We start from the raw sequence: 15,556 nt of genomic DNA, 5'->3' as shown, positions 1-15,556 counted from the left end.
TCCATCACCACATAAGCTTGTTCTAAATCTGGAACTTTACTTAATTACTAGGATAGTTTTCTGAATATTATTCATATTTATAGAGCAGTACTTGACAGGAAAAGACTGAATAGAATTTCTTGAAATATTCTTCTGAGAAGACACCCAACTGAGCGGAGAGTTGTTATTTTCTTTTTTTTTTTTCCTGTTGGATTTCATTAACACACAATGGATTAAATTTAAACCAGGGATTTATTTTCACTTAGTTGGGGATTATTTGCTAAAATAATGCTGAGGGTATTAAAGTTTTGAATGTACATAGCCTATATAGCAGCAAATCATCTAACAGCTCATTTACTTTCAGATCCATCTATACAACTAATATTGCCTTTTTGCTTGTGTGTGCAGTTAGCTTTGTTATAAACCTTCATATATTCTTTTGTATTAAGGAGTAAATTGTTTTCTGAAGACAGCATCTTTGAGATTTGATTCTTGTTAGTTCTGAGTGAAGGGATGCAAGAAAAAGGAATATATGGAAAAAATATGGCAGAGAAGATAGTTCCCAATGAACACAGAATAAATAAAGTGTGAAACTTTCTTGAGGAATATGCTAGTTTGCATTTGATAGTTCCCTAAATCACATATGTGTAGATATATAGCAAATTCTAATTAACACTTGCACAATTCAGCCTTTCTCTTCTGAAGCAAGCAAAAAAATGCAATTTTACACAGTTTGCAGTGATTTTATTATTTTTTTAATTGGTTTAATATATTTTTAGTGCTTTTTCCCCCAACAAATTTGACTACCTGTTCTACTTTTCCTTACTGTTGTCACTCTACAAATAAATAATAAAATACCACAAAGGTGGAAACTTTGATAGTTTCCTCAGTTTAGCTTGAAAGATATTTCTTTTTTTTTCATTGACTCTGGGGAATATTGTATATTTTGTAGTTTTCAAACCCGAAAAGTTTAATTCTGTTGAGTTCTGTGGTGTAGTGACCTTAGCTGACTGCCAGAACCCAGTTGTTCCTCCTCAACAAGGCAGGGGAGAAAATAAGATGAAAAGCTCATGGGTCAACCTAAAGACATGGACATCACTCACATTGACTACACTCATGGGCAAAACAGACTTGATCCAGGAAAAATGAACTTATTTTATTAATTGTTAATTAATTATTTTATTGTTAATTAAAATATATTTGAAAGCTACATGTGCAAACATTCAAGTAAAACCATTTAAATAAATAAGTGATAGAGGCAAATAACTGCAGATGTCAATTAAGCAGTGCTATTTGAAAGTTTCATTCTATCAACCCAAAAGGAGGATATTTTGAAGTGTGTTTTTAGTGGTGCTTAAGCGGCAAATTAAATAACAATTTAGAAACTGCATAAAGCTTTTAAGCATAAAATACAGTGTTTGATTTTCTTTAAAAAGATCCATTATATGTAAAGAGTCTGTATAGGCAAAATTAAAGATAAGTAGCCTATATTTTAAAGAGACGCCAGTGTTGCCTTTCTGTCTGTGTTCTCCTCTTGTCCTCTTGGGATCTTATTGAGATGTATTTTTTTGGAAACTCCTGTGGCTAACTTTACTTCTAGCCTACTAAGAAGAAAAGTCTTTTTGGTTTTGGATTCGTCACATTGTTGGAAAAGTATCTTTTCTCTCTTATGGACTTCAAATGCAACAGGACCAGATTTTCACTTTCAAAGTGAGGAAGGACTGACAAGGTCTTCTGAAATGCCTGCACTCATCCTGGCTCTTGAAAGGTCTGAAATGTTTACAGGCAGCTACAAAGCCAACCCAAGCCAAAACACATCAATGGAAATACATCCATTCATGTAAATGAGTTTAATTCACTCATTTAATGAATTTAAAAGTTTTCATTGCAGCTTTTCCTGACTGTGATCCTTCCCATCTAACAATCTGAGTGATCTTGCCCTCTACTCTGTGTGTGTCAGTGCTGCAAGAGTTCAGTGGCAACTGCTGGAGGGTGAGCAAGGGCATAAGCAGAGATGAGTGAGAGGCTCAATGCTGTTGGCTGAAGGAGCACTGTGGGTCATAGTCTGGATGTCAGCTGATAGGAACAAGCATCTGTATCTCCCCAGCTGGTTGTGCACTGGGCATACATGCAGATTGGTTGGGAAAACTCCAAGCTGGATCAGCCCAAGGTTCAGGGCTATCAGGCAGGTGAAGGGTCTGTGCTGGACGTGGGTTTGAGGGGTGTCCATGAGATGAGTGTGTGAATGCAGTGTGTGAGTGCAGTGAGCATCTAGATGGACCAACCAGTGTCTCAGGGACCTATTGGGTGAGGTAAGGGGGCTGTAATCGTGTCAGGGATGCCAGGTTGGCAGAGGGGCTCTGTGGCTGCTCAAGGAATCTGTGAATGTCCAGGGAGTGTGGGGTGTGTGCTGCGCTTGTGACCTTTGCTTCTGCAGCCCAAGAGGAGGAGGGGATGTGTCCCTGTGTGTCAGTGTCTGGTGTGAGTCCTGAATGGGGGGGATACTGGAGCAGCACCTTATCTGCAGTTGTTTCAGTGTTCTGTATGTGTCCCCCACTCAATGTGTTTGTTTGGAATATGTGCCCAACTTCACTTCTGGCTGAACCTAAAAATGGGAAAGCAGCACCTGCCTCCTTCAGCCTGACCTGAGCTATCCAGGCACTGGGCTGGGGTCCAGCACATGGGTCCTGGACTGGTGCTGCTGAAGAAGGCAGCTGCAAATTCTGGGTGAAATTTTTGTCTTTAATCAGAAAAGAGTAGAAAAATACTACACCTAGATTTCAACACATGTTTCTTAACTGTACACTAAGGAGTTAAAGATTAAACATGGAACTGTGCAGTTACAGGTGGTCAATCTTCAGCAAGATGACTCAAATTTTTTACTGAAATTACTAGCCTTCTCTCCTCCCCTTTTCCTTTTTTTCCTGCTGGTTGTAGCTTACAGTTTACTGCCAATACTTAAGATGGCCTTAGAGTCTTGTTATTTTTTCTAGACTTGGAGTAAATTCCGTGCCAGTAGATACTTTTCTGCCCAGAGCTATTTTCCATACAGTCATCTTGGGACAAGATTTGGGCTTGCAATCATCCCCATGAGAAAGTAAAAATTTATCTTTGGCTTGAGGAGAGGAAATCAATTTTGGCCAAATGTGCATAGCACTCCATCGCCAAGCAGATGCTGATTTCATTTTGCCTGCACACTAAGACTATCCATGAGGAGGCTTGGAGTTCTGCAGATGGGCTGTGGTCTCTTCTACAGGCTCCAGGGTATGGTCCCAAATGACATATTTTCCATCAGTTCTGGGATCTCTTAGTACTTAACTTGCCCTGAGGCTGCAACTGTGAAGACATGTAGGCAACAGTTCCTTATCCTCTGAGGTGTCAAGCTCCCTGAAATGAGCTCTCCACCAGTTCTGAATTAACTTAAAAGGAACTGGGCTTTGGAGGCTCAGCAAAGCATGCCTGCATCAGTGTAAAGATTTCATAGTGCTTCTGTTGGACTGCAGCTACTTCACAGCTTAATGTCTGGCTGAGGTCAGAGGAAAGTGGACAGTTTCGTAGGGGAAAGGAGGATTATTTGCTAAAAGTGAGGGAAGAAAGCAATATTGAGGCTCCTTTATGTATCACTGTCACAGTAGGGCAGTGCAGATGGGAACAGGCGGATGTATTTTGCAGACACAGCAAAAGAAGAGCAGTGCGTTTTTTGCAAGAGTGGGAGGGGAAGACGCCTGCTGTTGAAAAGAGATTTTCAGATGGTTTGGACAGAGTTTAGGAGTAAACAGAGGCTATACACTCTGTCAGTGTGACCTATATAATTGAAGGTAATCAAGTGTTTGATATGACATGTTACCAAGCAAAAGGAAAAGATTCCAGAGAAAACACTTTCTGAAAACATCGCTGTCTTATTACCTTGACAAATTAGAGCTTTAACTCCCTTTTCTTCTCCTGGCAGAAAAGGAATTGAAGGCCTTGATGGACAAAAAATCGAGCATGACACAGCAGTATAGCCTTATGGTAAATAAGTCCAACAGCTTCCTGGCTGCATAAGAGTTTTACAACACGTTGAGGGATAGATCCTTCCTCTCTGTTCAGTACTGATAAGACACATCTGGAGTGCTGTTGATGACTCTCCGCGTGTGGAGACACGAGGCTTGACTCCATTTCAGAAGACTGATTTATTATGTTAGATATTATATTAAAATGCTACATTAAGACTATACTAAAAGAACAGAGAGATCAGAAGGCTACAACAAGGACAGAACAGAATAACAAAAATCCTGTGACTGCTCACAGCCTTGGCACAGGTGGCTGTGATTGGTCATCAATGGAAAACAATCCACATGGACCAATCACAGATGCACCTGTTGCATTCCACAGCAGCAGATAGTAATTGTTTACATTTCTCTCCTGAGGCTCCTCGGCTTCTCAGGAGAGGAAAAATCCCAGCAAAGGATTTTCCATAATATCATGGCTACAGAGTGCTGGGTCCAGCTCTGCTATCACCAGTACAGGAGAGACATGGACTTGCTGGAGTACAGTCTCATTGGAGAACCAAGTTTTGGAGCATCTGTACTAAGAGGAGAGGCTGACAGAGAGACTGGACTTTTCATCCCAAGGAAGAGAAGGATCAGGAGAGTCATGTCAGTGTGTATAATTAACTTGTGAGGTGGGAGCTAAAGTAAGTGGAGGTAGGATGTTCTCACCGGTGCCCAGTAAAAACACAGCATGCAATTGGCACAAATTGAAATACAGGAAATTACATTTCAACATAAAAATACCCCAAAACTCCTTTATTTTTATTTATTTATTTTTTAAACTCTAGAAGTGTTTGAATACTGATGATTGTGCAGTCTCTATCCTTCCAAACCCCAGCTGGACAAAGCCATGAGAAATTTCACAGAATTATAAAATCATTAAACATGGAAAAGACCTCCAGGATCATCAAGTTCAGACTTTGACCAAACAAAACTGTAGACTTAAGTGCTATGTCCAGCCATATCTTGAACATTTCCAGGAATGGTGACTCCACCACTTCCCTGAGCAGTCTGTTCTAATGCTTGACAACTCTCGTTTCTTTGAGCAGAAAGGTTGTATTTAGTGATCTCCAGAGCTGCCCTCCAGGCTCAACTATTCTGCAATTCTATGAAAATGCAGTACTCGCATGGATGCTCTCACCATAGTGGAAACTTTTTTTTTTTTTTTTTTTTTTTTACTATACTGTTTTTACTAAACTGTTGTTTAGTGATTGGTTTCAAAGATGATTCCCAGATTCTTGGGAAGAATTGAGTGATGCCTAATTTTTTTTGTCCAGCTATTGGTTTATAACAGTAGACACTGGTCTCTCTATAGTCCAAAAATTTATGCTGAAGTAAATGTAGACTAGAGTAGGTTTTGGCTGGAGAGACTTATACACAATATTCTGTGAAATATTAATAAGGCTTTTCAACACTAAATCTCAGTTTTCTCATTTGGAAGCTAAGGAATTATGGTCTGTTAGATGGAGTGGAATTTGGATAGACCCCTGAGCTTAAAGGGTATTTATAAACAACATAAGATCCAGATGTCAGATGACAAAGGAGTATCTTACTGGGACCTGTACTTTTCAGCATCTTCATCCACACTTGTGCATGAGGACACAACATACATCCTTGGTGAGTTTGTGTATCAGACTAATACAAGAAGAGTTACTTGACACAAGGATTGGTTGAGTTTCTTTTCAGAGACTGATAGTTTTGAACTATCACAAATTCCAATGAGGGAAAGAGATCTGCCTTTCAGGTGCAAGAACCTTACACACTAGTGGAGGTTAGAGAGGGGCTCTCATCAGCCTGAAAATTACTGGGAAATATGGTGGATGACAAGTCAAATGGGAATCAACATCACACTCATTTCAAAAGGAGTGCACCGTGCAGAGTAGCTGGCAAAGGTACCACCCCTCTGGAATTGGCATTGGTGAGGCTGCAGATGAAATATTTTGTCTGGTTTTAGATCCCACAGTCTCCAGTTGAAGAGGCATGTGGAGAAATTGTAGACAATTCACTGGTAAATTACCAGATAGTCGGGGGTTTACATACCATATATTGTGAACACTACTCTGAATCATGTCTCTGTGGAAAATTTGGATTTTCTGTGTTGTGGAAGGCAAGTCCTAACAACAGACTCCCTGACTACTTGTATTCTCCTGGCAAAAGAAAATTAGCCTGGACAGGATCCTTGCTGATGGAATTTTCTTGGTTTGCTGAGGGTAGTGACATAAGCAAGCAGTCTAGTTGTGTTCACAAATAAAAAGTGGAGCCTGGGAGAAGTTACAGCTGACTTTTCCTTCTCTTGAGGAGGTTAGCAGGTAAATTCTAAATGGATGCAGACCTGATGGCCTGTTTTGGCAAAAGCAAACTCACTAAAATTGTTACTTGCTGTTGTAGCATTCTACTGCAGTGAAGTTTGGATGGCAAGAACCACCCAGAAAAGACTATTCCCTCCCTAGTATGGAGGTAACCTAGACCCATAAACTCTGCAACATGTTCAGACATCAAGAGAAAAGAAAAAAAAAAAACTTCACCAAACCCAAAAACCTTAAAAAACCAAACCAACCAACCAACCAACCAACCAACCAACCAAACAAACAAATAAAAACACAAGAAAAAAAAGCCACAAACTCAAACCTCTTTTGTCTGGGGGAAAAAAAAAAGCTGTAAATAAGTCAAACCATAAAACAAATGAGGCTTTTTTGTTCCATAAAAAGTCAAAGAAAAAAAAATGCTCTGAGGTAATCACAGTAAAATTTAAACATTTAACTAACCTTATCCTGGATGTTCGAGGACAAAAGATAAGCTCTTAATTTATCATCACAATATGTAAACTAGAAATTCATTGGAGGCTGCTTAAGTATACAGTCTTAGTTTGCTCAAATGTATTCTGTAAATTCAGCTGGTTGGGGAAAAATGGAAGTAATATCAAGAAACTGAGTTGCAAAAGCCTTGTGTTTCTTTTTAAAAGAAAAATAAGGATGAGAATTGACAGTTTGATAGTAGATGCAGAGATGAAAAACACATACAGGAATGTGAGTTCATTTCAAAGTTGGGTCATAAGCTGCAATGGGTGACACATAGCTTTGCTTATTCTACTATGCATTGCTCTTTAAATTTTAGCAGCCTCCTAGGAGCAAGACTTTTGTCAGAACCACGCAATACAAAACTTGCTTGGAATGCACTGTACATAAGCTGACACTGACCATGCCAAATGGGCTACAGAGCACTTAATCAATTTGCAAATTCTGAAGTAAATGTATTTGATGCAGCACAGTAGAGGATGGAGATCACATTAGTGGCATTGCTAAGTAACACCCACTAAATAATTGAAGATTCTTATCCTTCTGGATGCTCTAATACTGTTGCTTGTGATATAATCCTGTTGTATTTGGGAGACATGAGAGATCCAGAAAAATAACCATCAAAATAATTCCAACCTTCTCTAAAGTGAGAAGAAACTTACTCTTAGACATTTCAACCCCTTTCTTCACATCCCATCAAGGTCAATTCTCTTTCTAGTTATATTTAGCATCTACACTACCCTTTCCAAGCCAAGGTAGCAGTTACTGTTGTACATGTTGGCTTTTGTCCTAGAAGGGAGAAGCATCAAAAGTCAGGCTGTGAAATTGCGTAATAGATTTATGTATTCAGCCCCACTTCAGCTGATTCTATTATTTCTGTCAAAGACAAACTAGTCATGAGAACCTGTAAAGATCCTAAACAAAGCTACTGCTCCCAGCAGTAGCCGCTGTAGTCAATTTCCTGGTTTACCAGTGCCTGTAACTAGCATCTAGACTCACAAGTACTAGACAGTACTAGACAGTCCTACCCTGCATTACATTGATTTATTACACAGAAGACAGACAATAGGCAGTTCAATGATACAAAACAGATTTTTAGAATTCAAGTCTGAATGACACAAAAGTTCTATTTGTAGGACAAAGAAAGAACTATTTTCCTCTGGTGAAAGCATTGTTACATGGAAGATTCCCATTCTCAGCCAGTCTACTTCTCTAACAGACAAGCAAAACTAGTCTCACTGCCATGACAGTATCTGTGAGTAATGCTTCCTGTAATTTCTGGCTGGCTAGAGGACTCTGTCCTATCATAGTTAGTCTCAGTTATTGGTGGTTTGTCACCTTTCAAGCTATATAATTGTACTATATATATTGCCTAGAAACTCTTAGCACTTAGGGAGGACTACCGTACACCTCCTTAAAAACAGTGGCTATTATATCAGAAAAGTCTTCCTATCCTCTCCTCCTCTCTCTTAAACATCAGACTAAATCTCCTTCCTTAATAGGGGGCTTACTAGGAACTCAAAGCAGTGCACAGAAGTAATGAAAAGATAAAGAAATTCTCTGTTCAAAAGACTCATTGCAGTTGTCATTTTCTAATAGGAAACAGTTTTCCTTGTCTGTCCAGGGGCTGCTCTCAGGATCCACTTCAGGATGATGAGAAGCATTTTAAGACCTGAATGAGATCAGTTGGGAGACTGAAGATCAAAAGGTTCTTGTTTCATTCCTGGGATCTGGCACATGTGTTTGACTTCTCATATGTCTAGGTGGTCAAGGCCAGATTAGATGGGGCTTTGAGAAACCTGGTGTAGTGGAAGGTGACCCTGCCTGTGGCAGGGGCTTGGAACTAGATGACTGTTAGGGTCCCATCCAATCCAAACCATTTTATGATGGTGAGGAGGGTCAATGCTGCATGCCTCCTACTTTAAACACCTTTCTATCTTCACTGTCTATAACAAGCAATTAGCAAGGCATGATTTACAAGATTTAAGAGCTTTAAAACAAGTGTTTCACTGCATGCAATTCTTCAGCACAAGAAGAGTATAAGAGAACAAATGCATTTGAGTTGTTTATCATTTAACAAACACATTTCTCCGAAACTATGATGATGAGCACTCCTAGCAGTCTATACTGAAGGGTTTTTTAATAGAACTTAAATCTGACGACCCTTACCACAGGAATCATAATCTCTCCATAGTTCCAAGTGTGACTTTTGTCAAGGAGAAAAAGGTGTTGAGATTAGTTTTGTTTGTTTGGTTTTTTTTTAAATTTATTTATTTTTTATTTTCCTGGAAAAAGGCTGAAGAACAAGCTTTAAGATTGCTATGCAAATCAATAAGTTTGTAATCTAATAAGTTAGTAAAATGCATTTAGATCAGTTTTGAATAAATTCTGTTAAAAATTCACGGCAATAATGAAAGCTGAAAGCATTAAAATATTTCTAAGTCTCTAAAGGGCATTGCTTTTTCATAGCAGAAGGTATTTGATTTGACAGAAATGACTAATAAAACCATTAACACGAGCTGATTTTTGCATCACTAGAAGGGTTTTACAAGATTCCTTCAGAAAGTAATGCTTACATTTCCTTACAATCAACAATCTTGTTAAAATAATCACAAATTGAAGAGCTAGCAATCTCAGAAAATAAAAAATATGTCTCACTGCTGCAGAAGAATTACATAGAGTGCTTTACTAGAAAGGCTAGGAGTGAAAAAGCTTGCTTGGCTGTATTTCTGTTTGCCAGCCTACATATGTCATTACAGATGACATTGATTTATTATGTATTAGCTGCAGTAGTGTTCACTGTTTAAATCTAAAATAAAACAAAACCCAGAAAATCAATGCATACAGAATATTAGATATAGTGCCATTTTTGGTGAATCTTCAGAAATCTGAATTTTTCTTGTTACATTTCACTAATTAGTGGCTCACTTGGATTCTTTGGTTTGGTTCTTTTGTTTTGTTTTGTTTTCTTTTTCTTCCCACCCCCTCCCACCATCCATCTCAAATCCAGAAGTATAAGATGATTTTGTGCCAGGATGAATTTTAGATAATATGTAGGTCCTTGAAAAATTTGATGACAAGTATTTTACATCAATTTGATAACAAGAGATCTCTTCAAGAAAAAATAGACAAAGGAGAGAAAAATCTAGAATTATGTTCATAAAGCTTTTGATGGAGCAAAGCCACTGCAATGAAGAAACAAGTACAAATGTCTGTAGAGCAGGATGAATTTATGCCTGCAGCAGCATTGATAGTGGTCTGAGATAAAAATGAAGATAAATGCTTTAGCTGAAATATTGTTTTTTAATACCTTGCAGTTGCTTGTAACAACATACTGTTAAAACTACATGATGGTTGGGCCAATTGTTTCACATCAGAGGTCCTCGTCACAGAAATCACTGATTGTGTCCTGTCATACAACTGTATTATGTTGGAGAAAGGTGGAGTGTATAGCATGATTCTCATTATCTGAAAACTAACAAGATTTCCACACAGAGGAAATGTGCATAGTACCTTTGAAGACAGCCTCAGGCCAGCCTGCACTGATATGGAAGAGGAATAAATCCCATTTTTCAACTTTTCCAGTTTTACCCACTGCCTAGACTAAATTGTCTTTAGGCACAGCAAAAAATAAAATTGCTGTGTGGAAAAGTTGAATAGCAGAGCAATCTAAGAGCTGTGTTTGTGTTGATGGCAGTTTTCTTATAACTGAAATCCTGTAAGGTCAGGCTGGTCATGACTGAAGCAGCAGAAGCAGCAAGTCCCATTTTCCTGAATGCATTGATATGTTATTTCATCTCTGTCCTCACCTTAACATCTCCCTTTTTGATGGCAGAAGGGAACTGAAAAGTTCTTTCTGAAGCACCAAAACAGCACCAAAACACCAAATGTGTTCTATGGCACTCTAGTCAGGGTCTGTGCCCATGGAAAAGAGGCATTAATGGACATGGGTTTGACTTCATTCCCCTAAATGTGCCTACACCTGCATCTGGGTAGCTCTTGTATAAGACAATTTTTTAAAAAAAATTGTTCTTGCAGTGGAATCTGCAAGAACAGTTTCCTTATACCCTCCTCTTCCTTCTGACCTCTTATGGATGCATGGTTAGGCTGTGAAGCCTCTGTTCCTCTCCTCTGGGAAAGGGTGAGAGAATGGGAGTTCTTCAGCCTGAAGAAGAGAATACTTCAAGGAGGCCTTACTGTGACCTTTCAATACTAAAAGGGGGCTAATAAGATAGACAGGGTATGTGTGATAGGACAAGAGGTAGAAAATAAAAGAGGTATATTCAGGCTAGATATAAGGAAGAAAATTTTTATGGGGAAGGTGGAGAAACACTGGAACATGTTGCCCAGAAAGGTGGTAGATGCCTCATCCCTGGAAACATTCAAGGTCATGTTGGATGGGATTCTGAGAAGTGTTATATAGTGGAAGGTGTCCCTGTACATTGCAGAGGGGTTGAAGGAGACAGCCTTTAAGGGTCCCTTGCAACCCAAACCACTCTACACCTTGTTCCTTTGCAGAGCCCATGATGTGTAAAGGGTACTTGTGTCTGATAAACAAAACACTTGTGCATTTCCATCTTCACGCTGTCATCACTGCAGTGTATATCAGCAGATTCTTATTTGATGTGTGTTTCTCTTCCCATAATTTGTGATGGTAACTTCTGCCTTACAAATTATGCAGTATTCATTCAGTACTTTGGAATACTTTGTGCCATAAATACTATAATTTTCTGATTATTCATTTATTAGTAATATGCTAAAATTAATTTTTATTAATTGACATAATATAGGAAATTTGTTTTTATTAAACACTTAATTGAGCACCATGAAATTCTTTGGCACCAGCTGTTGGGTGGAATTTACACTAATCTTACCCCAATTAAACAATAATAATTACCATTAGATTAAATTGGTATCTGGTGAGAAGTCCAAGTATATAATCCCTCCCTGTGTGACTATATTCATATTAATTTACTATGAAAAATAATCAGGGAGAATTCAGACTTTTTTTTACCATAAGAAGAAGCAAAACATTTTTCTTGACCATGTGAAAATGAAGAAACAACCAAGAAGCGTCATGTATAAAGGTCTTCCAGAAAATCAGTGTTGTCACACACACAGTTGCAGAGCTGCAGGGAAACACCTCTTGTCCTCTCAAGGAACAAATACACAGAAAGTTAAAGGCTCTCCTAGACAATGGACAGAAGCTATTGCTGGACAGACTGAGACTACTGCTCTTGCTATCCTCACAGTAGAAGCCCTTTGCACAGGAAAGAGGAACCCCAAGGAGGAAAAAAAAAAGCTTGCTTGGGATGCATTCATGAATGTTGCAGGTTTCCACTCCAACAGTTATCTGTACTGTAAAAGCTGTCAGCCCAAAGTCTGCAGCAAGTCTCTCGCCCTCTTTGCTCATGACATGCTGGAAGAAGTGTGGCAGAAACATCTCCTTAGCTGAGCCCTGGTGTCTGTAACCTCTGTGTAGCAGAATGTTATGATGTGTGTTGAGAGATTTCTCAACTGAATGTACTTCAAAATTTCTTTTTCAGGTAGGGGAGCCCCCTCACTCTGTAGGTGCTAATGGGATAATTTTTCCTTCTGGTCTCTTCATGGCCCACTGTGGCTTGAGTTCCTTTCCGCTCATGGCCAAGGCTGTCTTATAAGAGTTTGACAGCCTCCTTGCACATGTTGTGTTTGAGTTTGGCAATTTAAATTCTCTCTTGGAAAATAGAAAACATGATTTGAGCTTGGGGTTGAAACTGGATTATCTTTAAGGTCTGTTCCAACCTAAACCATTCGATGATTTCTTAAAGGCATCAGAAAAGACTAAGCTGATATTCCTTACCTGTAAGAGCACACAGTCACAAAGATCCATCACCTCAACCCTGTGATGTAGGCAGACCTGGAAAAGGCAAAGTGAAAAAATGTTCTGTGGAAGAAATACCAGTGTGTCTTCAGCCCTGATCAAATAGAGGCCACACAGACTCTTTGGCTGCAGTAAGCAAGAGCCAAGATTTCAGGTGAGGCTCAGTGATCCATTCAGGGAAGCTCTCAGTTAAAGTCACACTGAGCTCACTGAGTTCAGGTCAGCCTTCTCACAATGCCCTGAAATTTTGGCATCTGGTGAGACCTTAACTCTTTCCAGGTACTGGTTACAGAGCCTGGGCTTCCACTTACCTCTCAAGAGAACAGTGTCTCAAAAGTCACCTAAAGAATTGTTTACAATTTTACGTAAAGAAATCCTCTTTTAAATTTAACCCTCCATCTTAAGTGTACATGGAAACAAACAACCACAAAACCAATATAAAACAATAAGATTCATATTGTATTTGACCAGGTAGGTTCTAGTAATATATGTGTTACATGGGATGGCTGGTTTTCCCACCAATTTTAATTTAAAATGAAAAGAACATAATTGTTATCATGAAGTAAGAATTTTCCTCTTGCCTTTCCCTTTTGTGTTTACATTTTATGAAGAATAATAGGTAACTGGGATAATAAAACTAATCCTAGGGTTCAGCAAAGTGTTTTAGATAACAGCTTTTGGATAGTTTCAAGGAATATGAATTACGATTTATGATGCAGGGCATACTGTCTCTTCTGTGTAACTGGAAATTTTGAGTAACTGAAATTTAGATAATCAATGTTGGCAAATGTCACTAAATTACTTGCCAGCTAATTTTGAAAGATAAAGACTTATGTTATCACTATTAACAATATTCAGGTATGGCTTACAGCCTTTAACTTTCAAAATTACTGAACTACTGTAAATATGTGTCTTATTTGCTAATGTTATTAAAGCACAGAGCACAATGATTAAAAACTTACATCACCACACCCTCTAAAAATGGGGTCAATGTGCTCAACAAACCTGGTGAGTTTTTTGGCACAGCCATTTTTACATGAATTTATTGTAAGGTTAGTTCAGGCTATCTTTTTCTGCTGTTTTGCTTTAATGAAAAATGGGTGTTATAAGTAACTTTTATGAATCACGCAGTAACCTGTAGGCTTAATTTCTCTTCCTTTTTGTGGATTCACTGCAGCTGCTTTCTCCACATTGGCAGCCTTTCCTTTAATCTGTAGTCTATTACACTGAATAAATGTATTTTCACTGTTTCTCACCTGAGCTTGAGAAAGTGTTTCATAACACATTTGTAGAAGAATTTTGGTTTTGGTAATTCCCCAGTTTTTTGTCAGACTTCTAGATTTATCTCTCTGACATAAGATTGTCTTTTACAAGCAACTCTCTTTTCTGACAGTTGCTCAAATCTATTCGCAGGTGACTGTTACAGTAGTCCAACATACAGTTTTGGCAGAGCTTTTGAGTTTAATGGATTCCAGTTTCTGTGGTACTTAAACTCAGTCAAAGATGATGTCTCAGAATAACACAGGAAAGAGAGAGAATTTTTTCTTTCACAGGAGCTAGAAAAACATTTCTGTGATAACTTTCCCTGGGTCAAATATTTACTAATACACAAGGAAAATACAGAAATAGAAAAACAATAGAAGCTACTTTCTCTGGCAGTGAAAAGGCTGCATTTTTCTGAAAGAATACCTTTCATTGGAAGATTCCATGTGATAAGGCCCTGGAATGAAGTGGGGATTCAAGAACACTGGTTAATATTCAAAAATCACCTCCTACAAGGTAAAGAGAGCTTAATGAGTAAGACAACAGGTAAAAATGGTTCCTGACCAAACTCAAACAAAAAATGGAAACATACTGAGGGTGGAAGCAAGGATGAGTCACCTGGGAGAAATACAGAAACATTGAATGAGTGTACAGGGTTGAAGTTAGGAAAGTTGAGGCCCAAATGGAATAGCTTCTGTCCAGGGATGCCAAAGACAACAAGAAGAACTTTTGTAAGTACATGAATGACATAAAAGAAAAATAAAAGGTGTATGGAAAATGTGGGTCCATTGCTCAATGAGATGGGGGACCTGGTTACACAGCTTGAGGGAATGGAAAAGGCTGAATTTTTAAATGCTGTTTTTGCCAAAGTCTTTACTAACTAGACTGGCTTTCACGAATCTGAAGTTCCAGAGATCAGGGGGACATTCTTTTGTCCAGGTCAGGAAACACATAAGCAAACTGGACATTCATAAAGAGCAGTGAATATTGTCTAACTAGTCTCCAGGAAGGGCTTTGACACTGATGAGATCCTCACAGACAGGCTGTGTGTAGTTCTTAATGTTTCTCTATTTTTGTTAGTTGTGTTTTGGCATGAAAGTCTGTATGAAACACAAATATGTACAGTATGGTCTCAGCTACGTACAGAGCTAACTCTTACAGACGTCTTGGGTGTTTTTTCTTCAGACTGTGCAAGCTGATGTGACCTTGAGAGATGGTTAATGCAGGTTACCACTGCAATGACTGAGGATGGTCTTCAAGTAAAATTTTCAGTTTTCTATCTCAGAAACTTATAATGGTTGTTTAAGTTAATAGTTCAATAAGAAACCTAGTTGGACTGTGACTGAAATCTGAAAGGTTATGCTTTTCCAAATTGAGGAAGGAATGCAAAGTTTTCAGGTCTAGTTTGGTGCCTAGGTGAAAGACTTGGTATTGGGGAAGTAGGTTGTTATTTTTTTGTTGCCCAGAGATCTTTAGTTCCCTTCCTTTGCTATAAAGGATCTTTATGTTGATCACCCTCATGCATCTATAAAACTCCAAGAACAGATCAAATACATTTTATGAGTATATAAAAAAAACAAAACTGTCTAGATTGCATGTTTCCCCTGCTTCCTGAAACACTGGAA

This window comes from Onychostruthus taczanowskii, unplaced genomic scaffold (genome assembly GCF_017590055.1).
Source record: "Onychostruthus taczanowskii isolate IOZ18803 unplaced genomic scaffold, ASM1759005v1 scaffold26, whole genome shotgun sequence".
Taxonomy (NCBI): domain Eukaryota; kingdom Metazoa; phylum Chordata; class Aves; order Passeriformes; family Passeridae; genus Onychostruthus; species Onychostruthus taczanowskii.
The sequence above is the reverse complement of the archived record's forward strand: the minus strand, read 5'-3'. Positions refer to the sequence as shown.